Source organism: Panthera leo, chromosome D3, assembly GCF_018350215.1.
Source record: "Panthera leo isolate Ple1 chromosome D3, P.leo_Ple1_pat1.1, whole genome shotgun sequence".
Classification (NCBI taxonomy): Eukaryota; Metazoa; Chordata; class Mammalia; order Carnivora; family Felidae; genus Panthera; species Panthera leo.
The window spans coordinates 83,358,704-83,383,697 of NC_056690.1; positions in this window are offsets into that span (position 1 = coordinate 83,358,704).

Here is a 24,994-nt window from a genome sequence, read left to right on the forward strand (position 1 = left end):
AAAAATGAATAAATCTTAGGCCACAGGCCCTTAAATTATTCTTTCTTCATTTGAGGCAAGTTTTACCTTGTCAAAATGGAAAAAGAAATTGTTCGTACCAATACATTAAATCACCATGGTGACAAATATGACACTTATTTAGTATAAAAAATGTGATTTGTACAGGGTCAAAAATATCTTGCATGAATAATATTGGTAAGAACACATTCTTTAAGATTTTCAAATAAACAGAATTAATTCTTGGGTTCAACTGGAGAAAATAGCAGCTATACAAATAAGTTACTGAATCAAAATTGGACACAATCTAGATTAAATTACTGGTTAAAATGCTAACATTTATTCCATGAGAAAATTACATAAGACTTGTACTCCGGCCATCTTATGTCATTGTCTGCCACCCCATATGAATTAAGCCACAACTTATATTAACATAAAAACTGAAGTAGTTCAGAGTTTGTTAAACCAAAATTTGCTGCTTTGGCATATCAATTCTTTTGAGTTAACATCACCTGAGGATCAGAAAATGCATGAAGGCCACTCTGACCATCCCTTTAATTCCTGAATACAGGAGATGAAATTCTTTTTTTTTAATTTTTAAAAAAATTTATTTTTAGACAGAGACAGACAGCATGAGCAGGGGAGGGGAAGACAGAAAGAGAGAGAGAATCCAAAGCAGGCTCTGTGACGTCAGCACAGAGCATGATGAGGAGCTCGAACCCACAAACCATGAGATCATGATCTGAGCTGAAATCAAGAGTCTGAGGCTTAACTGACTGAGCCACCCAGGTGCCCCAGGAGATGAAATTTCTATATGAAAAATACCTTCCCAAGACCAGAAGGAAAGTGACATGCTTATCAGTTGAGTGCTATAGAATTCTATACAAAGAGACCTTGTTAGAGCAAATCTCTTTCTTTAACCTCTCCACAGAGTTTAGATACTCTTCCATAATTGCTTCTCTTTGTTCAGCCTGCTATAAGAGCACGCAGGTTCCATTTCTTTGGGTCTTTAATCCCAGAGCTCTCATATCATCTAAGACTTACTATAAATTAAAAAAAAAAAATTCTAGTATATTTATTTTGAGAGAGAAAGCAAGCAAGCACGAGTAAGAGAGAGGCAGAGAGAGAGGGAGAGAGAGAAAGAATCCCCAGCAAGCTCCACACTGTCAGCACGGAGCCCGATGCAGGGCTCAACTCCACGAACCTTGAGCCAAAGTCGAAGGCTTAACCGACTGAACCACCAAGGCACCCAACTTACTGTAAATTTCTATGTTTGTGTCCTTTGACATGTCTTATGTCAATTTTAATTCTAGGCCATGCCAAGCAGCTCTAAAAGGGTAGAGGCAAAAACCGACCTCCACTACCCCATCAAATTAAATCTCTCTAACACACATAAGTTACATGCTTCTGACATATATAAATACATGAAGAAAAAAGTTGAAGGGCATGTCGCAAGAATTTTAACATTCAGAGAACCAGATTGTATTTGGGAAATATTTTGAAAGCAGGCAAATTAAATGTATATACCCTCCTAATAATGAAGTATAATTATTTTTGTATAATCTCCTCCCAAATATTGTTTTCAACATGCAATTACATTAAAATATTAAACACAAACTGAGCCTATGTCTTAAAAAAAGTCCCTTCAAATCTGGCATTATTGTGACCCAGAAAAACTCTTTGAACAAATTCTGATGATATGAAGTCCAGGTCAGACTTTAATTGCTGCATATAATATTAGTTTCATGTCCACAGGATGTTATGTTATACCCAGGGAGTTTTTTGTACTTTTTTTTTGTTGTTGTTTTCATTGTTTTGTAATGATCATAACAGTATCTAGGTGACAATATGAGAATTAATAAATGCATTTCTTTCACTTCTATTAGGACAATTGAAAAGATGTGCTAACGATGAAAAATTAAGTGAGCTCTCACATTAATTATCCTCAAATATAATAATTCTCATTTTTAGTTATAATAGCTGTCACTTGGCAGTCATTAAAGCATAGTAATTGTTAGAATATTATAAAAAAAAACAGAAATAAGATATTTTTTATTTTCTTTAATTCATTGTGTTGTTTGGTTCCTCAACCACTAAATCAATGTGTTTTAGTATATCAGAGAAAAAGCAATAATGGCTCTAACAATAAATTTACTGCTCAGGTTTTAGTTGTTGATTTTGATGCTTTCTTATTTCTTACTGTGATTACAATCTGAGCAGTAAGGCTTTGCTAGAGAGAAATAGGCTTTATCTAATTCTAAGGGCTTATTTTTGCATATCAAGAAGTAATCCCAGTGAACTCCATCAGAACAGAGATTTCTACTCAATCAGATCCCACATACCAGACCCTTACTCTTAGTTTCTTACTAACAATAGTTCAGTTTTGTTTAGGGTGGCCTCTCATCCTGTGGTAAGAAGAAAGTCCTTCTATCTTAGAGGATCTCGATTTCCTTCCTTGTCATGTGGTTGTATGTGGAAATTTTCATAATGAGGCAATATGCTTAAGGCAAAAAGTCAATAATTACAATGAGGCAGACCAGATGGAAACGTTGGAGAAAAACATCAGTGAGGACCAACCTAGAGTTATTAAGTGAGAAAAGGAAACCTTTATTTAAGTTACTGTTACATGAATTTCTACTAGGAGAAACTTAACACCTTCCTAATAGAGTCCTCAAGGGAAAGACCCCAAAATAGGGAATTCAATGTTATAGAAAAAAGCAAGTGACAGTCACTTTCCGTATCCCAAACTCTGGTTTATCCAAGAAGATGGAGCAGATTAACATAAAAAATAAAAAAAATAAAAAATAAATAAATACAAATCCTTATCAGGAGAAAATATTGATAGGATTAGAGTCCCAATTTATTTTCATGCTATTTTTTAATTATTCTCTTTTAGACAAATGGGTAAGGAAATTGGCAAAGATATATTAATGATGGTTTTTCCCCATCTAAGGCAGTGTTTGAATTTTCTAGGGCAGAGGCTATTAAGCTAATGGCTAATGGGGTGACATAGCACAGAAACCAGTGGCTAAAAGACCAAAAAAAAAAAAAAAATCAGTCTTATAGAATTTTTCTAAACATTTGACTTTAAGCCTTTATATTGACCAGATGTAAGTATTTGAGAGTCAGAATAAATGAGAAAACAATGTTGGTCAAAAAATTTCAGTCTAAACGGCAAACATAAATGTGTGCCCAACTCCTGAAATGACCCTGTTCTCTCAAATCTGCCACATTAGTCCATGGAAACTGAACATGCCTCCAAAATGGTTTACCACCCAATTCCCAATTCATACATGACCATAGAAGACAATGGACAAAGAACTTCCCTTCCCTGGAAAATGGTTCCCTTATGTAGAACACCAATGTCAGACTCACAGGAATGACAGTCTGGATCATCCCACAAAGACAGAAACCCAGACCAGCTAAAGTGGAGGGTAGAAAAAAGACAGGATGAAAATTAGTTACATTAGCTGCACTAGTTGTAGCAATGGGGGTCTATAGATTACCTTGCTATAATCCTTCTTACAGTGTTTTTAGAACAGAAGTTGGTAAATTTTTTTTCTCTAAAGAATTATATATTGGAAATCTTTCAGTCTTTATGGATCTCTGTCACAGATGCCCCCCCCCCCCCGCCCCCACGCTGATTTTTAAATATGTGAAATTCTTTGTTCAGAAACACACAGAAACAGTCCTGGGGCTGGAACTGGCCACGGACCTTGCTTGCTAATAGTTGATGTAGACGATTACACCCAGCCACAACTTGAAAGAGTTTGACCTTTCCTTCCTCCTCAGGCCAGAGGTCAGGGCATCTAATTTCACGGTGAAATTCTAGGATCCTCAAAGTGTACAAGGAGATCTCTTTAAACAAATGGCGGACTGAGAAAGAATGATGTGCCAGTCCAGATTCTTGCATCCTTTCTTTCTAGCCAGAGTCGGCATTTAAAAGATAACACTCGTCTTCTATTGTGGTCCTGGGCTCCTGTTCTTCCCATATCTGTGAATACTTACGAGGATGCTGTTGTTACCACTGCCCCTACCTAGTCTCTTATGTCACGCATCAGCAAAACTCAGCATGTCCCGCTGCAATACACTGACTCTTCTCACCAAATGCACACTCATAGAGTCTCCGCAGAAGCCTGGCAAGAATGGATGTTTATGTGGTAGGAACGGTGTGCTTAGTTTCACATCATGTCTCTAATAGATTTCCTCTCTCCGCCTCTCTTCCCAGTCTCCGCACCCCTGCCTCCTTGGAATTGAATCCTTCTCAGAAAATCATCATCACACAAGCACTTGCGTAGCTTTTGTTTTCTAGAGCATTCAGACAAAAATACAGTCAGAAGCACCGCTAATTGATAAAAAGTCATGTGAAAGAGAGGAGCAAAGATAAACTTCACGGATAAGTCCCACCCATGAAACAGCAGGGGCAAGAGATCGATGACAATACCCTCAATTCTTCCCATGTCCCTCTTAGGTGATTCTTAAAGGGGGGATTCATAGGAAAGCATGAAAAACCAGCAAATAAGGGCTTGAGAGCACCACTTATGATTTCGAATTCTGGAAGAGAATTGCCTAGCACATTTCCTTGTGTCATGATGGAGGAACCAGAGTATGGTATGCTTAGGGAGACAGGAAAGTCTTGACACTGATCAATTTTCCTCACGCTTCCCATGGATGCTTGCCTCATGAAAGATAATCTGCTATTTCTGAATGTTTATCATATGAGAGCAAGAGGATGACATCAGGGGTCAACTTACAAGGTGGAAAAGGTGAGGGCGATGTGTCCCTCGTAGCAGTAGCCGGGCAGCCCCAACCAGAGGCATTAGCAAAAGGGAGTATGTGTTTCCAAGAAGTGACTATGCTTCCTCCGACACACCAAGATTTTTCTTTTTAATTCATACTTCAATTTTGAAGTGGTACAGGTTTATGCAGAGAGTGACCATGTTTTTAGAGAATCTAAGTCTTCAAATGTTCCCCAATATTGGACAAAGGTCAGTATTTCATAGTCAGTAAGAAATATCACGGAAACACGTTTGTACCAGTAACTTAAATGCTTTCCTGTTTCTTTCAACTATGAACTCATTGCAAAAATGGTCCAGAACACAATATTCATTTCTATTTCTTTTACTGTGTTTTTATTTATAAAGAGTTTTCTTCATTCTTTTTGGTAGACTCTCAACACCATTATGTTAGATTGAGACAAAATGTATTGAGCTATCACAGGAATGTGTGACGGACAAAAGCCTTCCAAAGTCTGTAAGAGACAAGTATACATTTCTGAGTTACTCTTAACACAAGACAGTTTTAAAACACGTAGAAGTTAAGAATGAATAAAGTATGGCCTAGGAGGTATAATAATTTTTGTAAAGTGCAGCCAAGAATGTCTCTTTCTATAATAGCTATTGAATTTACAAACACAATTAAGGGGAACTACTGGTCTCATGCATCAACTGGACTTGAAGTCTTTACTGAAAACTCCCATTAGCGTCAAAAGCAAGATATAAAAGCAAGTTTTACAAACACCGTTAGATTTTCTAATGTAAGGGGCGGGGGTAGCAATGGAATTTCTCTTGAATGTATCCGCGGTAGTTTTTAACAATTATTATAGATGCAACATATCTGTATTGTTCATTTAGTCACATATTCCCTTGTTCATAAGAATATACCACACCAAAGGGGGAAAATAGATATAATCCGCAAATTAAGAAAAAGTCCACATATAATTGGCATTTATTTTATTTGCTCACTATCGTCCTTGTTTTCATCCTGAAAAGCTCATCTTAAAAAGTTCTGTTTGTTTGTTTATTTATTTATTGTTAAGTGACTGTAAAACCTCAAGAGAAAATTTTTTACAGTCCAATATTTGAATATATGGAATGGGGCTGAGGGCAGGGGGAAGGAGAAAACCAGAAAATGAATAATTAAAGTGTCATGAAGCCTTAATACTTGAAACTAAGAGAAATGAATAATGCGAAATACAGGACAGAAAGAAATGTCATAAAATGTAACACATAATAAGAGGAATGCCTTTGATTGTCCATAGTTATATACAGGAATTCAAATAAAAGCTAAAAGATGTCATATAACTTCCTTGTATTATCTGACTTAAAGTTATTTAAATCAACTTAAATTAACAGTTTTTGTGCTTTTTGAAAAAGGTTTTTGTTTTCTTGTAAAAAAAAAGAGACAAAAATACTGTATCGCCTTGAAGAGACTTCAATTCTTTCCCGAAAATATTCTTGTTATTGATTTAGTTAGCATTACTAAAATTTTGGAAAATTAAGAAAAAATACCTTTTTTGCTCAAAGAGTGCCTTTCTAATTTTGCCAAACTTCGTTTGAAAAGTCTGTTCTTTAGGCTACCAGAATAATAATTTTTGCCATGAATTCTTTATGTTTCTAATGTTGACCTTGGATAAACTTTGCAATGCATGCATTTTCTACCACTTTACGATTGGATTAAAGACAATACTCAATTTAAGGAATCTTAATACAGATGAGCCTCACTGTCATCAAAAGGAGACAAAAGTGACATGGTGTTTTAAGGTGCATCAAGCCCCTAAAAATAAAGACTTTGAAGAAACCATTTTCTCTGACCTCTAAATCAGAGATGAGTCTGTGATATGTCTCAGCTAATTGCCTTATTTCTGTGGTTGACAGGTTTATAGATGAAGGTGATGATGAGTACGCAGCATCTAGATGAATTTATATGCATCCACGTAACTCTAGCTCTTACTTTTAATTTTCCAAAGTACGCATGTGCCCACATACAAAATAAAATACATATGTGCTGAGGACCTGTGTCTCTGTCCAGAAGCTTCCACTAGTTCTCTCTCTCTTACCACATCCACCTTAGTCTCTGCCAGCCTTTGAGGACTTCCTAGCCTGGTCTTATGCTCTACCCAAAATTATTTTCTTCTAAATTTCTGTGAGAGTTAAGTTGGTCTGTCTGTGTGTCTCTCTCTTTGTCTCATTCTTATATTTAAGAAACTGCATTAAATGAAGGGTAGCTACTGGGAGCCTGGGTGGCTCAGTTAATTGAGAGTTTGACTTCGGCTCAGGTCATGATCTCATGGTTCATGGGTTTGAGCCCTACATCAGGTTCTGTGCTGATGGCTCAAAGGTTGGAGCTTGCTTTGGATTCAGTGTCTCCCTGTGCCTCCTCCATTCACACTCTCTGTCTCTCTGAAAATAAATAAATAAAATATTTAAAAATAATAATTAAAAAATAAAGGGTAGCTAACAAAGTATGTGCCACCTCTCTGTGAATCTTCTCCTAAATGTGTCCCAGCCTTCCATTTTGGAATATGTTTCCTTTATGTCCATGCATACCTCTGTTCTTTTGTTTTTCAAATGTTTGTTGTTGTTTATCTTTAGAGAAAGAGAGAGCATGAGCAGGGGAGAGGGGCAGAGGGAGAAAGAGGGAGAATCTTAAGCAGGCTCCATGCTCAGTGCGAAACCCCATGTGGGGCTTGATCCCACAACCTTGAAATCAAAAGTTGGACACTCAATCAACTGAGCGACTGAGACACTACATAACTTTATTTTTTTAATGTTTCACTTATTTATTTTCAGAGAGACAGAGAGAGACAGAGAGAGAGAGAGAGAGGGAGAGAGATTGTGAGTTGGGTAGGGGCAGAGAGAAAGGGAGAGACAGAATACCAAGCACAAAGCCCAACACGGGGATCAATCTCACCAACCATGAGAGCATGACCTGAGCGTAAACCAAAAGTTGGCCACTTAACCGATCGAGCCACCTAGACACCTCTGTTTTTGAACATAGTAGGGCACAGTAGAAGGAACCATGAAATTGTCAACATTCTATCATTTTTTAATCTATAAAAATGGCAATTGTAGATGGGTCAGTTTAATAATAACAGTATTTGGTAATGATGGAAACTTCTATAATTAAATGATTTTACAATTTGGGAATGAAAAGTTTGAAAATATTTTATTTTGAAACAGTGTAGTAATAATTGATGTACCTTAAAATAGGATAAGCAGTGCTTTTTATTTATTTCAGTACATATTAAGTTTCTTGGTCTATGCACTTTCATATCCTTTTTTAGCCAATGTTCTAAAATAGTAGCTTTTAACATTTTTTTTATTGCATTATAATCTTTTCTTTAGGCACAACCTTATGAAGAAAGTCAGAGTATACAAAAATGAAAATGGAGTTTTTCGTGTGGAAGAAGGTGAAGTGGGAACTTCATTACCTCAGCTTTCCCGTTGCAGCTCAACACAGGGTCACTTGGGTAACTATTTTTACCCTAGAGCACAAGATTCAAAGCTCATTTTAATTAAGTATTATGGTCCAATTTTAATATCTGTGGGACACTGATTAGATAACAGCTGAAAACGAAAAATGAGAATTCTCTTTCAAGATATTCACATGAGTACTCTCCTTAGAATCAAGTGTGTTTGCTGAGTCTGCCAATGTTGTACCATGGAATTTCATAGAGTAGAAGTTCCGAATCCTAAAAGAGGATTTGGAATCTTTCCCTCTCTGAATGCACTTGTACACATGATCTGTCCAAAGCATGCCATATATATACATACATATATACATATATATATATTTTTGGTTATGATTTGTTTTTTGAGAGAGGGAGAGAGAGAGAGAGAGAGAGAGTAAGGAAGAGGCAGAGGACAAAGGAGAGAGAGAATCTTAAGTAGGCTCTATATCCAGCTCTGAGCCTGACAGGGGGCTCATTCTCATGACCATGAGATGATGACCTGAACCAAAATCAAGACTCTAATGCTTAGCTGACTGAGCCACCCCCAAGATGATAAATTTTATGTTATGTATATTTTATAATAATTTTTTAAAGAAAAAAAAAGACCGCATGATCTTGAATGTGAATTCAAATCACCTGAATGAACTCGGGATGACCTACCTCTGCCCACTGGAAAGGTCCAGAAACAGTGACAGCAGTGAGTATCCCAGAATCCTTGTTTAGCCTCTAAACATCACTTTTGACCATGATACTAATTTTTTGTACTCTTCTGTCTTTGTTCTGGTTGCCATAACAAAAACACCATAGACTGGGTGGCTTAAGTAACAAACATTTATTTCTTAGAATTTTTAAGGGTAGAAAGTCTAAGATCAAGGCACTATCAGGCCTGGTGCTGGTAAGAGCTTGTTTTCTGGTGCATATACGGCTGGTCTTTCCCTGTGTGCTTATGTGGTGGAAGGGATGAGAAAGATCTCTGGGGTCCCTTGTATAATATGATACTAATCTCATTCATGAGAGTTCCACTCTCATGATCTAAGCACCTCCTAAATGCCCCACCTCCTAATACCATGACATATTTGGTGTCTGATGAGGGCTCGCCTTTTTGTTTGTATATGGGCCCTTCTTGCTGTATCCTTACATGGTAGACAAAGAAGCAAGCTCTCTTGTGTTTCTTCTTATAAGGGCACTAATTCAATTCATGAGGCCTCCACCTTCATGACCTAAGTATTTCCCAAAGACCCCACCTCCAAATACAATCACACTGAGGGTTAGGGTTTCAACGTGTGAATTTGGGAGAGGCACAAACATGTAGTACACAAAAGCTTATAAATCTTTGTAATTATGTGTAAATCATTATGCAAAATCAGTCGGGTTTTCATTCCCCCCCCCACCAACAAAAAATATATTAAAGTCAAAGGCAATCAACATATCTAGAAACATAAAGTCCTTAACACCACAAAGTACCTATATTATGAGCATTATTTTTAAATTATGTGCACTAGGTGTCAATATTAGAACTGGACACATTGAAACCATTAGCCTAATAGAAACAAAGGGGAGATAGGGCATCTGTTGAGCTTTTATTCCAAGGAAATACACTAGATTCTGTCCAGTTAACACAATAATTCTCCAACAACTATACAATTTATATCATTATCTAATCTATATAGAAACATAATTTTATTATCAAAATTATGAAATACTTTGACAAAGTTGTAACAGTAAATAGAAGAATAGAGATATAATGTTTTTATTTTAAAATCCATGTTGCCATAAAACTCAAGGACATAGAAGGTTTTGTATTGACTTATAACTTTTCTATCCATTAACCTTGAGATGTTGCATAGGCCACAGCCAAATTTGTACTCTCAATGGTGTTCAAAGATTTATTCCTTCCATTATGTATATACTCAGCAGTGAACTTAGGCTAATGTACTTTCAATAAAGAGGTGACAAATAAAAAGCATCTTTATATTAGTTGAAGAAAATATCCTTCAATCATTAAAAAAAGTAAAATTTCCCTCATATATCCTATTTTCCCCTTTAACTATATAATCACTTATTTCTTTAAGTAATGATGACCTAGGGTTGACTATTTCCTGGCAGAAAAAATAACCACATTATTACCTGCTGGAAAAATCCTGTCCACAGGTCATTAAGACCATTATGAAGCATAAATACATAAGGAGAAATAAAATAAAGGAAATATAACTATTATACTTTTATAGATTCTAATATTTTTAGGGGGAGCAAAAGAAAGTTGGCAAGATTTTCTTTCCAAGTTGAATAAAATACAGTATACAATAACGTCCATTTTATTAACTTAATTTTAGTAATACTACTTTATATAGGTATCTTTCTGATAATTTATCAGTGTTGGGAAAATGTCAAAAATATTCTAATTTCATTTCAAATGTTATTTCAGTTGATGAGGTTGTTTATACATTTTTTTTGCAAAAATCTTAGCTTGTTTTTTTAAATTGATTATTAAAATTAAGTCAATAATACTTTCCCTAAAAGGTTAGCATTTGATTTGGGAGCATGCTGTTTTTCATGCGAGCAAAAGCATTTTTGGAAATACATGTATTTGGGTAGAGGTATGGGTGCACATTATGTGTGATATCCTAATCTATATACCTAGAATTGACTTTAGTAAAATGACTTTAATTCCTACTTTGAACTTTAATTTCCAGGCCATCATGCCTCAATCTGTACACACAGTTAACCAAAATGTAAAAACTATAAGCAATTAAATAAGTCAATCATTAGGTACTAAGTACATTAGGAAACAATGCCACCTCATAAAATTTCAAAATAATTTATTATCAGAAATTTCAAATACTCAAAAATGAAAGCAACTAATAAAATTGTGCAATTTGTTTATACTACTTTTAATATATTTCATATGCATTTCTTTTTTTAAAAAAATTTTTTTAACTTTTTATTTATTTTTGAGAGACAGAGAGTGCAAGCAGGGGAGGGGCAGAGAGAGAGGGAGACACAGAATCCAAAGCAGGCTCCGAGCTCTGAGCTGTCAGCACAGGCCTGACATGGGGCTCAAACACAATAACAGTGATATCCTGACCTGAGCTGAAGTCGGAAGCTTAATTGACTAAGCCACCTAGATGCCCCTCACATGAATTTCTTATTTTATTTTAGAATTTTTTAATTCTCCTTTTTACTGAAAATTTCCCCTTATTATTTTTCAGGGTGCCACTTTACATCTTGAATTGATGTGAAATTTAAAAATGACTTATTTCAGGGTGCCTGGGTTGCTCAGTTGGTTAGGCGTCCAACTTTGGCCACGGTCATGATCTCATGGTTTGTGATTTTGAGCCCCGTGTCCGGCTCTGTGCTGACAACTCAGAGCCTAGAGCCTGCCTTGGATTCCCTATCTCTCTCTCTCTATCTCTGTCCCTCCCCTGCTCACATTCTCTCTCTAAAATAAATTAACATTAAAAAAAAATTTTATTTAAATAATTTCTTTCTACATGACAGAATTGTAGCTCTGTCCAAATGAAAATAGCCACTCATACTTGAAGCATATATTAATAAGACTGGTACATAGTAAAAGTTTAGAATGGATGCGAAAATATTAAAAAAAACATTCTGAATATTATAAATTAATTTGAAATGTGTTAGAAACAATAGCACTGTTAATGGTTGCCTATAAGTACAAAATTGACCCCTTTTTAAAAAATGGATTGCTTTCTATTAGAGTCAAAATAATATCTAGGGAAAGAAAACATTTTTTTGATTGATTGTAAAAGGTAATGTTATTCTTTGTTGAAAACATGAATAATATCAACATGTTTTAGAAAAATACGCAATAGTATCATTTAATTAATGTCAGTATTATAAAAATAATTTCCGTTTAAATGCATTTGTGAATTGCTATAATACAATGATCTAAACCAATAACTATTTTCCTAACTCAATATCCATTGATATTTCTATGTTATACACAAAGAGTCTGTTATGTAATCAAAATAAATTTTTGAAATAAGTAAACGCATTTTTTTCTGCACTATTTTGTGGGTGATTTATTTCCTCCTATTCAATCAGAAACAACTAATGTTACAGGAAATCACTGAATTATTATAGCCACAGTCTGAGAGAAAACATTAATTTTTCAGCTATTATTTTCCAAAATAGATATTTAATGCCAAAAAGATGATAGCCTTGAAATTCAAATATTTTTCAAGGTAATTGTTTTCACGCCAACCATCTTGCATATATCAAGAAGGAGGCTGGCAATTCCTGTTATGATAATGGTTGGGTAGCATTTATTGGTCAAAATCTCATAAGGATAGCAATTGTAAACTCTGGAAAAAATAGAAAGGGCAAATGTTTAAAATTGCTAAAGATTAACCAAATTTGGGCAGAAAAGGTAGAATATGATCCTGGAAAGAAGTAAACATTCTGCCTGAGCCGATATTTTCCTGGATTTTCCTCTTTGGTCACCTCCTGAAGGTACATCCACTGAGGCACAGAGAACTTCTGGGTAAACACAAAGAAGACCACACCTAGGTAGGTTATTTTCAAATTTCACCAAACCAAAATAAAAAGAAAGCCAAAAAGCCACCAAAGGGGAACAAAGATTGAGTCACACTGGACTGCATTTCTGATCTCTAGAACAGTGAGATAATAACTGAGGTTTGTTTTAAGCTACTAAATTTGTGATCATTGGTTATGCTGCAGTATAAATTGGATAAAAGCATTCTTATATATCAAGTGTCTAGGAATAAAATTAATTTAAAAATTTAATATCACTGTATGCAAAATAAATCATTGCTAAGAGAATTTTTTAAATATCTAATTAAATAAAGGGATATACAATGTTTGTAGCATTTGTAGACTCAGTATTAAGATATCCAATTTTCTGCCAAAAGAATCTACAGATTCAAACATATCTTAGTCGAAATCCTGCCAGCTTTTTTTGTGTATGTAGAAATTGGTCGTAAAATTTATACAGAAAGCCAAAGTCAAAGGACCTAGAATAGTTAAGAAAAATCTTAAAGAATAAGCCTCTAAAACTTAAAATATTGATTTCAAGATTATTAAATCATTGATAATTTATTTTAAATTTTTTTTTTCCAACGTTTTTTTTTTATTTTATTTTTGGGACAGAGAGAGACAGAGCATGAACGGGGGAGGAGCAGAGAGAGAGGGAGACACAGAATCGGAAGCAGGCTCCAGGCTCCGAGCCATCAGCCCAGAGCCCGACGTGGGGCTCGAACTCACGGACCGCGAGATCGTGACCTGGCTGAAGTCGGACGCTTAACCGACTGCGCCACCCAGGCGCCCCATAAATCATTGATAATTTAAACAGTAATTCGGTTTGATATTTAAAAATAATTTAATGTTATTTATTTTTGAGAGAGAGAGAGAGACAGAGTGTAAGTGGGGGAGGGGCAGAGAGAGAGAGGGAGACAGAATCTGAAGCAGGCTCCAGGCTCTGAGCTGTTAGCACAGAGCCCAATGTGGGGTTCAAACCCTAGGACTGTGAGATCATGACCTGAGCAAAAGTCGGACGCTTAACCAACTGAGCCACCCAGGCACACCCAGTGTGATGTTGTTGAAAGGATTATTAAATAGATTAAAGTAACAAGATACAGTCTCAAGAAATAAACTGCATATATATATATATATATATATATATATATATATATATATAACATATTATATTTGGAAATAAACTACATATTATATAAAAGACATATACATATAATTTAAGTTGATTAATTTATGATTTATAAACTATTGCAATTCATTAAGAAATAAAAGACTTCAAAAGACTGTCTTGGAATAACTGAATATGTGAGTGGAAATAAATAAAACTTGACATTAACTCTTGTCATAATTAAATCAGAATGACTCATAGACCTGTGTATAAAACTGAAATTTAAAACTGCTAGGGAAAATACATGTAAGAAATCTTGTAATAATGGGAGATAAAGATTCTTAAGAGGGACCCAAATAAAACTAATTGCAAGAAAAAATATTGATAAACTGGATTTCATCAAAATTAAAATCTGCTCATGAAAAATATTATTAAAAATGATTTGCAAGTCATAAACTGTAGAGAATAATTAGAACACATGTATCTCATAAAGTTCTCACCCAGAATACATACAGAACTCCTATCCAACTAAAAATGGATACATTCCAGAATCCTTTACAAAAGGAGACAGATGAATGACCAGTAAACTCTTCACCCCGACCCCCCCAAAAAAAATTTTGCTTGAAATCATTAGTGCCAAGAAATACTGGTATATATCTACCAAAATGACTAAAATTAAATTGACTGCAATTACGATGTTTTGGAAAGAATGTTGAGCAACTGGAATTCTCTTGTATTGTACCTGCAGGATGAAATTTTACAATGAGTTTGGGGAAAAAATCATATTTAGGAGTAGTTTGCAAATTTAAACATACACGCACCATCTGGCCAACTAATTCTTCACTAGGTATCTATTCAAGGCAAGAAAAACATGTCCACACAAAACCATGTAATGGAAATGTTATAGTAACTTTGTTGACCATGAGTTCAAAGTGGAAACCAGTCCAATGTCCCTCAGCTGGAATATAGAGAAACAAATTATAACGTATCCATATAATGGAATGCTACTCAACAATAACAAGGGGCCAATTACCCCCACAGGGCACAACATGGAGGCTTTAGTAGAAAATGGCACTTAGGAGTTTTCTGAGGTGATGGAAAAATTAATGCTCTTCATATTGTATGCTTAATATCTGTACATCTTACTCCATGTAAAACTTCACGTCAAATAAAACAAATCTTGATATCTAGTTTTCTAAAAACTGAGAATTCAACTATAATAGATAATGACACTTAAAATTACACATAAAATCAGTGTACACTTATTTATTTTATATTTTTAAAAATATTTACTTATTTTGAGGGGGGGGAGGAGAAGGAGAGAGAAAGAGAGCAAGCGAGCACGTGAGGGATGGGGATAGAAGCCTAAGCAAGTGCCACACTGTCAGCTCAGATCCCGACAAAGGGCTTGATCTCACAAGCAAATGATGAGATCATGACTTGAGGGGAAATCAAGAGCAGGTCGCTTTAGTGACTAACCCCCCCCCCCCCAGGGACCAAGTGTACACTTATTTAAAACAAAAAATTAGGATTCCTTTATCCTGCAGAATGATAAGAAGTTTTTGAAAAAGGCAAGATTTAGACATCTGTGCCTTGGCTTTTCCTTCTTACTGCAGATATTTCTGGGAAGATGATGACAAAGGTACTGAACAAAGAGAGAATTTGGTGAGAAAAGCTGAAGTATGCCTGCATGCTCGGTACTGCTCTGGGCTCCCCCTGGTAAAACTTCAGCCCATCTCAGAAAAATGTCTGCATTCAACTGTGTATGCAGAAATAGTTGAGGTATTTCTCTCTCTAGTCAAAGAGAGAAAGCAACCCTTGCCATCTCGAATGAGATTCCATGCAACAGGGAAAGTGTGCAGGGTTCCCGTGAGCTTGCACTGGATGGTGGAGAACGTCTTTCTCTGGATTGGTAACGTGTAGATTTCCATGGAGCTGCCACGGTGCGACATGATATGATGCTTTTAATGGGGCTGGGACAGGGAAGATATTCCTAAAACCAGTGAGAGGGCAGGACAAGGACAGTCATGGTAGCAACGAGGTACCACAGACTTTCGAGCAATTTGAGAGAACAGACCTAATTTTAACTAGCCAAGGACTTCGTCAACGGAAGCCAGAGCAGAGCCAGCAGATATGCCCCACAAAGCACACCAAAACATTCTTTCTCTGACTTCCAAGTCATCATGGATCTGGCCTGGCAATTAAAGAGTAAGCATTTTTTTTGTTAAATGTTTTTTTTAATGTTTATCTATTTTTGAGAGAGACAGAGCGTGAGCAGGGGAGGGGCAGAGAGAGAGAGGAGACGCAGAATCCGAAGCAGGCTTCATGAAGGCTCTGAGCTGTCAGCACAGAGCCCGATGCGGGGCTCGAACTCACAAACTGTGAGATCATGACCTGAGCTGAAGTCGGACGCTTAACCGACTGAGCCACCCAGGTGCCCTAGAAAGTACGCTTTTTTATCATTGATTTTCTACCATCGGTAAACTTTCGTTATAATTATATTCCTGTACAAAGGAAGCTCATTTTGTCATTTATGGCTACCTTGGTTTCTTCTAATTTCTTAGAATCTTTTTAATTCACCAAGCTAAAAAGTCAAGGGAATGACCTAGGCCAATCAATATATGGGCAGAAATGAGACATCTCATGTCACATTCATATGGAGAGGTACAGAAAATAAGCTAGAAATAGTGCCTGAGGACAGATTTTCAGTGAAAGAATAGTAGGGGGAGAGGAAGAACGAAGCTGGCATCTATTGTGAACTTACTATATGCTAGAAATTATGAGGCACTTTCCATTTTATAAGCCCTGCTATATTCCACAGATAATTTAAAGTTGTTTAAAAGTGAACAAGCAATAAAATAAATGCATGAGCAAAATGATAAAATGGCAGAGTAACAACATATGGAATTAAAATAGAAAGTCGATAAGAGAATGTTCCATCAAGATGCTGAAAATTGTTTCTACCAAGCGATGTTGCAAACAAACACAAGACGTCTACATGGTGAGTTAGTGTTGTCCTTATCACCACTTCCATGGGAACTCATAGATTTTCTCTGATCTCAGACAGAAAATATTTTCCCCTATGTCAGGTTAAGCAATATCCTAAACATTAAACGGAGTAGAGAACTATAAGGTCATATATTGAATAATCACTGAGCAGTAGCTGAGGGCAAATTTTAGATATTTAAAGTGAAAACAACTTGATTGATTCACACAAATAACGGTGTTCAAAGAGATCGGCTGTGACAGCGGAGGCACAGATTTAGGATGGCAAGTGACAAAAATCCCAGGCACTAACATTGACGCATGCATTCCATCATTCATTTACTTAATATAGATTACGTAGCAAGCACTGTAAAATGCACGAAGGATACAATAACAAACACAAAATGCAGAACCTCTCTTCCCTCTCTGAGCTCCCAAACTGGTGGCTCCCAGTAGGCGATAACCAGTGAATGGATTTGAGTTGAGGAAGATCTGACCTACTGTTCTAGAAGAGTAAATTCAGAATGAGTAAGCACAGTGTCAGGGTCCCAGCCCAATAAACCTGGATTTAATTAAAATGACAGTCTCTCAAAAGAAGCAATAAGAGGGGAAGCCAAAAGACGCCGGGTTGGAGAGACCCTAGAAACACATCAGAGGTTGAGGATCCAGCAGAAGCAGAGAGCTCACCAGTGTATCTTTTGTTTTGGTTATGATTCGGGAGTCAGGGCCCTGGTTACCTGAGAAGAGTCCTGGTCTAATTATTAATAGGGCTGCTGTTACTCTCAAATGTTTGGAAACTAAACTTGTGTTTATCTAAATCCAGCCACAGCAATGCCTTGGTGTCATGAGCAGGTAGAGTTGAGCACAGCAGCAGATAGAAGCAGGGGCGGCAGCCTGGGACTTCAGCACCATCTCTGCTGGCTGTGGGTAACACTGAGAGTTGGTTGACCTAAAGTCAGCCCCTCAAAGAATCCACATGTTTGAAGCAGAGTAAAGTTCACCGTGTGGCTTGCATTACTTGTTTTAATGGTTTCTTAGGAATACTCGGAATGCTTTATGAATACCTAAGGGAGGGCATATTCTCAAAGTCTATAAACCCCCAGGCAATTATGGCTGAGTTGGGGGGGTGGGGTGGCGTTCATATTGTTAGGGCAGCCAGCGTAATTCTAAGGGGGCCAAGTTGGCTCAGTGCCAATTCATGCTTCTCTACTGCTTTGAAATTTACATTTGGGGAATATTATTAATTATAGCAATAGCTCTGTCAAAAAAAAAATGGCCTGAGGTTTAATAAAAGGAGGGATTGACTAGTCATATGATGCTAATGAGTAAATTAAAAGATATATTTAAATATTCCTATCTATGAAGTATTGTTCCTGAATGCATCTTATTATCACAGGGATCAGGAAACATTAAGTTTAATGACTCCTTCTTAAAAAATAATTCCAGAAAAGTATGGAAACAAAGGAAATAAATGGATGGATAGATTGTCAGTTCATTAGATGATGCATAGGTAACTGAAAGAAATAGATGATAGGTAGATGATAGTTAAGGTAGGATAAGAATTTATTGATAAATATTTTCCTTCTTTTAAGCTTCAGATTTCTTCTTAAAGGCATATATTTAATTAAAAACATCAATTTTTGAATGAAACTTTAAGAATATATTAACAAAAAGCTAATTAAGTCTGTAAATATACATTACGACTGGCTTAATAAAATGAGCATTTTGTTTGTTTGCTTTCATTTTTTACCTCTAGTTAATAGAGTCTCTGCTAACTCAGAGGCAGTTTCTATTTTTCTTTCTGTGACATTTATAAGGTAACAAGACCCAGAAATGCATGAGCATTTTAAATGTGATATATCAAATAATAGAGAATAAATCTCTCTTATTTTATCTTGGCATGCTCTGTCCTCATTTGCCTTTTCCAGGCTTTATTTAGAGGGAAACGAAGGTTCATTCGTTCTCACTGATAATAAAGTAACCCAGTTTGGAAAAGTTATTTTTCTTATATTCATTGGAAATGAGATCTTATTTGAAGTTGACTGCATTTACATTTATTGTGCCTGTAAAGGATCTGATTTAAAAGATTAGGAAGTGCTTTATGCATCATGCATTATGAATATGCACCAGAAATAACACTGCCAGGAGATAATTTAATTCACCTTGGTAGTGACATATGACAATGAGGCTCATACAATCTGACCACATATTATACGAATCAAAGATAAATAAAATAACAACAATAAGGTAACACAAAAGATAAACTATCCCCCTTGGCCAGAAAAAAAAAATGCCACATTTGAATCTTTTCTTTCATAAATATAAATTGTTCTAAGGCAGAAAACATGTTTCTTTTTGTGACTAATATAATTGTTCAATAAATATTAATCAAATGTCAAGGAAATCAGTATTACTAAAAATTATGTTTGTTCATTTTGACGGGGGCTGAAATAGATAGTCATTCGGGGCCTTGGCGAGATGTCCTTTTGTTTAATTTAGCAGAATATTTTTGAAGAGTTCGGTGAATATCACACAAGAGCAATAAAACCACGTATATAGGAAGCATTCTGCCTAGATGCAATTCAGCAACTTTGGTACATGCGATATCCCTGAAGGATCGATTTTAAGGTCTTGTTATATTTAAACACCTGTATAAAATGATCTTGGTTGCAGTTACCGCGGGCTCATTTACATTTTAATGTGGGCAGTACCATTTTGGATGCCACTGGGCCCTGTTCAGAGAAGTTCAAGGGCACTCCCCGGGAGTCTTTTGACATATTACAAGTTAGGTTTGTAGTGAATGTAGCTGCGCATAAAATGAGGGCACTGTGGTTTACATCTTAAAATGTAAATGTAAAGAAATCCATGGAACTTACTACTGCACCTCAATATCTAAATCTCTGCGTAGCAGGCAACAGAGTATGAGCGTGAATACAGATTGATGTGAAGTGTCTTCAACTCTACAGATAAAAAACACAAAGTCGTCTATTTAGCATCAATATTGTTTTGTTTTCTAAGTCAGGAGGACTTTATCATTTTTCTAAAAACCTTAAGAAAACAAAGAAACAAACAAAATACCTACAAATATAGTCATGCCCTGGAACAGTCTCTATCTTGAACCCAAACGATCAAGAATAAGTCTGGTATGGGGGCGCATGGGTGGCTCAGTCAGTTGAGCGTCCGGCTTCGGCTCAGGTCATGATCTCACAGTTTGTGGGTTCGAGCCCCGCATCGGGCTCTGCGCTGACAGCTTGGAGCCTGGAGCCTGCTTCAGATTCTGTGTCTTCCTGTGTCTCTGCTCCTCCCCCACTCGTGCTCTGTCTCTCTCTCTCTCCTTCAAAAATAAATAAAAATATTTTTAAAAATTAAAAAAAGAATGAGTTTGGTATGTTGGTGAATCCTGTCTTTTGGTCACTGTATGGAATTTATTAGACTATAGTATGTAATTCACTTATTCCCCTTTTAAAATTTATGCGTCCAGTCCGTTATACTTCTAAATGTCAAAAATAAAGTATTTAAGTATTGCTCAAAAAAATAAAGAAGCCTTTACATTAAACATTTTAGAGAGAATACAATATGCCTCGTGACTTGTAATCTATGTCTCTATGATAGATGCCAATATTAGGAAAAGCATTAGTGAGAGTGATAAATATGATGTTATTTGTTAACTGAAATCCATTTCCAAATTAAGCAAAAAACCCTTTAAGATAATTTGTTAAATTCTATCGAGATAAGATTCTTGGATGAAAGCATTTCCTTTTTTTTTTTTTATTTTTTTTTTATTATTATTATTTTTTTTATTTTTTAATATATGAAATTTACTGTCAAATTGGTTTCCATACAACACCCAGTGCTCATCCCAAAAGGTGCCCTCCTCAATACCCATCACCCACCCTGCCCTCCCTCCCACCCCCCATCAACCCTCAGTTTGTTCTCAGTTTTTAACAGTCTCTAATGCTTTGGCTCTCTCCCACTCTAACCTCTTTTTTTTTTTTTTTTTTTTTCCTTCCCCTCCCCCATGGGTTTCTGTTATGTTTCTCAGGGTCCACATAAGAGTGAAACCATATGGTATCTGTCTTTCTCTGTATGGCTTATTTCACTTAGCATCACACTCTCCAGTTCCATCCATGTTGCTACAAAAGGCCATATTTCATTTTTTCTCATTGCCACGTAGTATTCCATTGTGTATATAAACCACAATTTCTTTATCCATTCATCAGTTGATGGACATTTAGGCTCTTTCCATAATTTGGCTATTGTTGAGAGTGCCGCTATAAACATTGGGGTACAGGTGCCCCTATGCATCAGTACTCCTGTATCCCTTGGATAAATTCCTAGCAGTGCTATTGCTGGGTCATAGGGTAGGTCTATTTTTAATTTTCTGAGGAACCTCCACACTGCTTTCCAGAGCGGCTGCACCAATTTGCATTCCCACCAACAGTGCAAGAGGGTTCCTGTTTCTCCACATCCTCTCCAGCATCTATAGTCTCCTGATTTCTTCATTTTGGCCACTCTGACTGGCGTGAGGTGTTATCTGAGTGTGGTTTTGATTTGTATTTCCCTGATAAGGAGCGACGTTGAACATCTTTTCATGTGCCTGTTGGCCATCCGGATGTCTTCTTTAGAGAAGTCTCTATTCATGTTTTCTGCCCATTTCTTCACTGGGTTATTTGTTTTTCGGGTGTGGAGTTTGATGAGCTCTTTATAGATTTTGGATACTAGCCCTTTGTCCGATGTGTCATTTGCAAATATCTTTTCCCATTCCGTTGGTTGCCTTTTAGTTTTGTTGGTTGTTTCCTTTGCTGTGCAGAAGCTTTTTATCTTCATAAGGTCCCAGTAATTCACTTTTGCTTTTAATTCCCTTGCCTTTGGGGATGTGCCGAGTAAGAGATTGCTACGGCTGAGGTCAGAGAGGTCTTTTCCTGCTTTCTCCTCTAAGGTTTTGATGGTTTCCTGTCTCACATTCAGGTCCTTTATCCATTTTGAGTTTATTTTTGTGAATGGTGTGAGAAAGTGGTCTAGTTTCAACCTTCTGCATGTTGCTGTCCAGTTCTCCCAGCACCATTTGTTAAAGAGACTGTCTTTTTTCCATTGGATGTTCTTTCCTGCTTTGTCAAAGATGAGTTGGCCATACGTTTGTGGGTCTAGTTCTGGGGTTTCTATTCTATTCCATTGGTCTATGTGTCTGTTTTTATGCCAATACCATGCTGTCTTGATGATGACAGCTTTGTAGTAGAGGCTAAAGTCTGGGATTGTGATGCCTCCTGCTTTGGTCTTCTTCTTCAAAATGACTTTGGCTATTCGGGGCCTTTTGTGGTTCCATATGAATTTTAGGATTGCTTGTTCTACCTTCGAGAAGAATGCTGGTGCAATTTTGATTGGGATTGCATTGAATGTGTAGATAGCTTTGGGTAGTATTGACATTTTGACAATATTTATTCTTCCAATCCATGAGCAGGGAATGTCTTTCCATTTCTTTATATCTTCTTCAATTACCTGCATAAGCTTTCTATAGTTTTCAGCATACAGATCTTTTACATCTTTGGTTAGATTTATTCCTAGGTATTTTATGCTTCTTGGTGCAATTGTGAATGGGATCAGTTTCTTCATTTGTCTTTCTGTTGCTTCATTGTTAGTGTATAAGAATGCAACTGATTTCTGCACATTGATTTTGTATCCTGCAACTTTGCTGAATTCATGTATCAGTTCTAGCAGACTTTTGGTGGAGTCTATCGGATTTTCCATGTATAATATCATGTCATCTGCAAAAAGCGAAAGCTTGACTTCATCTTTGCCAATTTGGATGCCTTTGATTTCCTTTTGTTGTCTGATTGCTGATGCTAGAACTTCCAGCACTATATTAAACAGCAGCGGTGACAGTGGGCATCCCTGTCGTGTTCCTGATCTCAGGGAAAAAGCTCTCAGTTTTTCCCCGTTGAGGATGATGTTAGCTGTGGACTTTTCATAAATGGCCTTTATGATCTTTAAGTATGTTCCTTCTATCCCGACTTTCTCAAGGGTTTTTATTAAGAAAGGGTGCTGGATTTTGTCAAAGGCCTTTTCTGCATCGATTGACAGGATCATATGGTTCTTCTCTTTTTTTTTGTTAATGTGATGTATCACGTTGATCGATTTGCGAATGTTGAACCAGCCCTGCATCCCAGGAATGAATCCCACTTGATCATGGTGAATAATTCTTTTTATATGCTGTTGAATTCGATTTGCTAGTATCTTATTAAGAATTTTTGCATCCATATTCATCAGGGATATTGGCCTGTAGTTCTCTTTTTTTACTGGGTCTCTGTCTGGTTTAGGAATCAAAGTAATACTGGCTTCATAGAATGAGTCTGGAAGTTTTCCTTCCCTTTCTATTTCTTGGAATAGCTTGAGAAGGATAGGTATTATCTCTGCTTTAAACGTCTGGTAGAACTCCCCTGGGAAGCCATCTGGTCCTGGACTCTTATTTGTTGGGAGATTTTTGATAACCGATTCAATTTCTTCGCTGGTTATGGGTCTGTTCAAGCTTTCTATTTCCTCCTGATTGAGTTTTGGAAGAGTGTGGGTGTTTAGAAATTTGTCCATTTCTTCCAGGTTGTCCAATTTGCTGGCATATAATTTTTCATAGTATTCCCTGATAATTGTTTGTATCTCTGAGGGATTGGTTGTAATCATTCCATTTTCATTCATGATTTTATCTATTTGGGTCATCTCCCTTTTCTTTTTGAGAAGCCTGGCTAGAGGTTTGTCAATTTTGTTTATTTTTTCAAAAAACCAACTCTTGGTTTCGTTGATCTGCTCTACAGTTTTTTTAGATTCTATATTGTTTATTTCTGCTCTGATCTTTATGATTTCTCTTCTTCTGCTGGGTTTAGGCTGCCTTTGCTGTTCTGCTTCTATTTCCTTTAGGTGTGCTGTTAGATTTTGTATTTGGGATTTTTCTTGTTTCTTGAGATAGGCCTGGATTGCAATGTATTTTCCTCTCAGGACTGCCTTCGCTGCATCCCAAAGCGTTTGGATTGTTGTATTTTCATTTTCGTTTGTTTCCATATATGTTTTAATTTCTTCTCTAATTGCCTGGTTGACCCACTCATTCGTTAGTAGGGTGTTCTTTAACCTCCATGCTTTTGGAGGTTTTCCAGACTTTTTCCTGTGGTTGATTTCAAGCTTCATAGCATTGTGGTCTGAAAGTATGCATGGTATAATTTCAATTCTTGTAAACTTATGAAGGGCTGTTTTGTGACCCAGTATATGATCTATCTTGGAGAATGTTCCATGTGCACTCGAGAAGAAAGTATATTCTGTTGCTTTGGGATGCAGAGTTCTAAATATATCTGTCAAGTCCATCTGATCCAATGTATCATTCAGGGCCCTTGTTTCTTTATTGACTGTGTGTCTAGATGATCTATCCATTTCTGTAAGTGGGGTGTTAAAGTCCCCTGCAATGACCACATTCTTATCAATAAGGTTGCTTATGTTTATGAGTAATTGTTTTATATATCTGGGGGCTCGGGTATTTGGCGCATAGACATTTATAATAGTTAGCTCTTCCTGGTGGATAGACCCTGTGATTATTATATAATGCCCTTCTTCATCTCTTGTTACAGCCTTTAATTTAAAGTCTAGTTTGTCTGATATAAGTATGGCTACTCCAGCTTTCTTTTGGCTTCCAGGAGCATGATAAATAGTTCTCCATCCCCTCACTCTCAATCTAAAGGTGTCCTCAGATCTAAAATGAGTCTCTTGTAGACAGCAAATAGATGGGTCTTGTTTTTTTATCCATTCTGATACCCTATGTCTTTTAGTTGGCGCATTTAATCCATTTACATTCAGTGTTATTATAGAAAGATATGGGTTTAGAGTCATTGTGATGTCTGTATGTTTTATGCTTGTAGTGATGTCTCTGGTACTTTGTCTCACAGGATCCTCCTTAGGATCTCTTGTAGGGCTGGTTTCGTGGTGACAAATTCCTTCAGTTTTTGTTTGTTTGGGAAGACCTTTATCTCTCCTTCTATTCTAAATGACAGACTTGCTGGATAAAGGATTCTCGGCTGCATATTTTTTCTGTTTAGCACACTGTAGATATCGTGCCAAGCCTTTCTGGCCTGCCAAGTTTCAAAGGAGAGATCAGTCACGAGTCTTATAGGTCTCCCTTTATA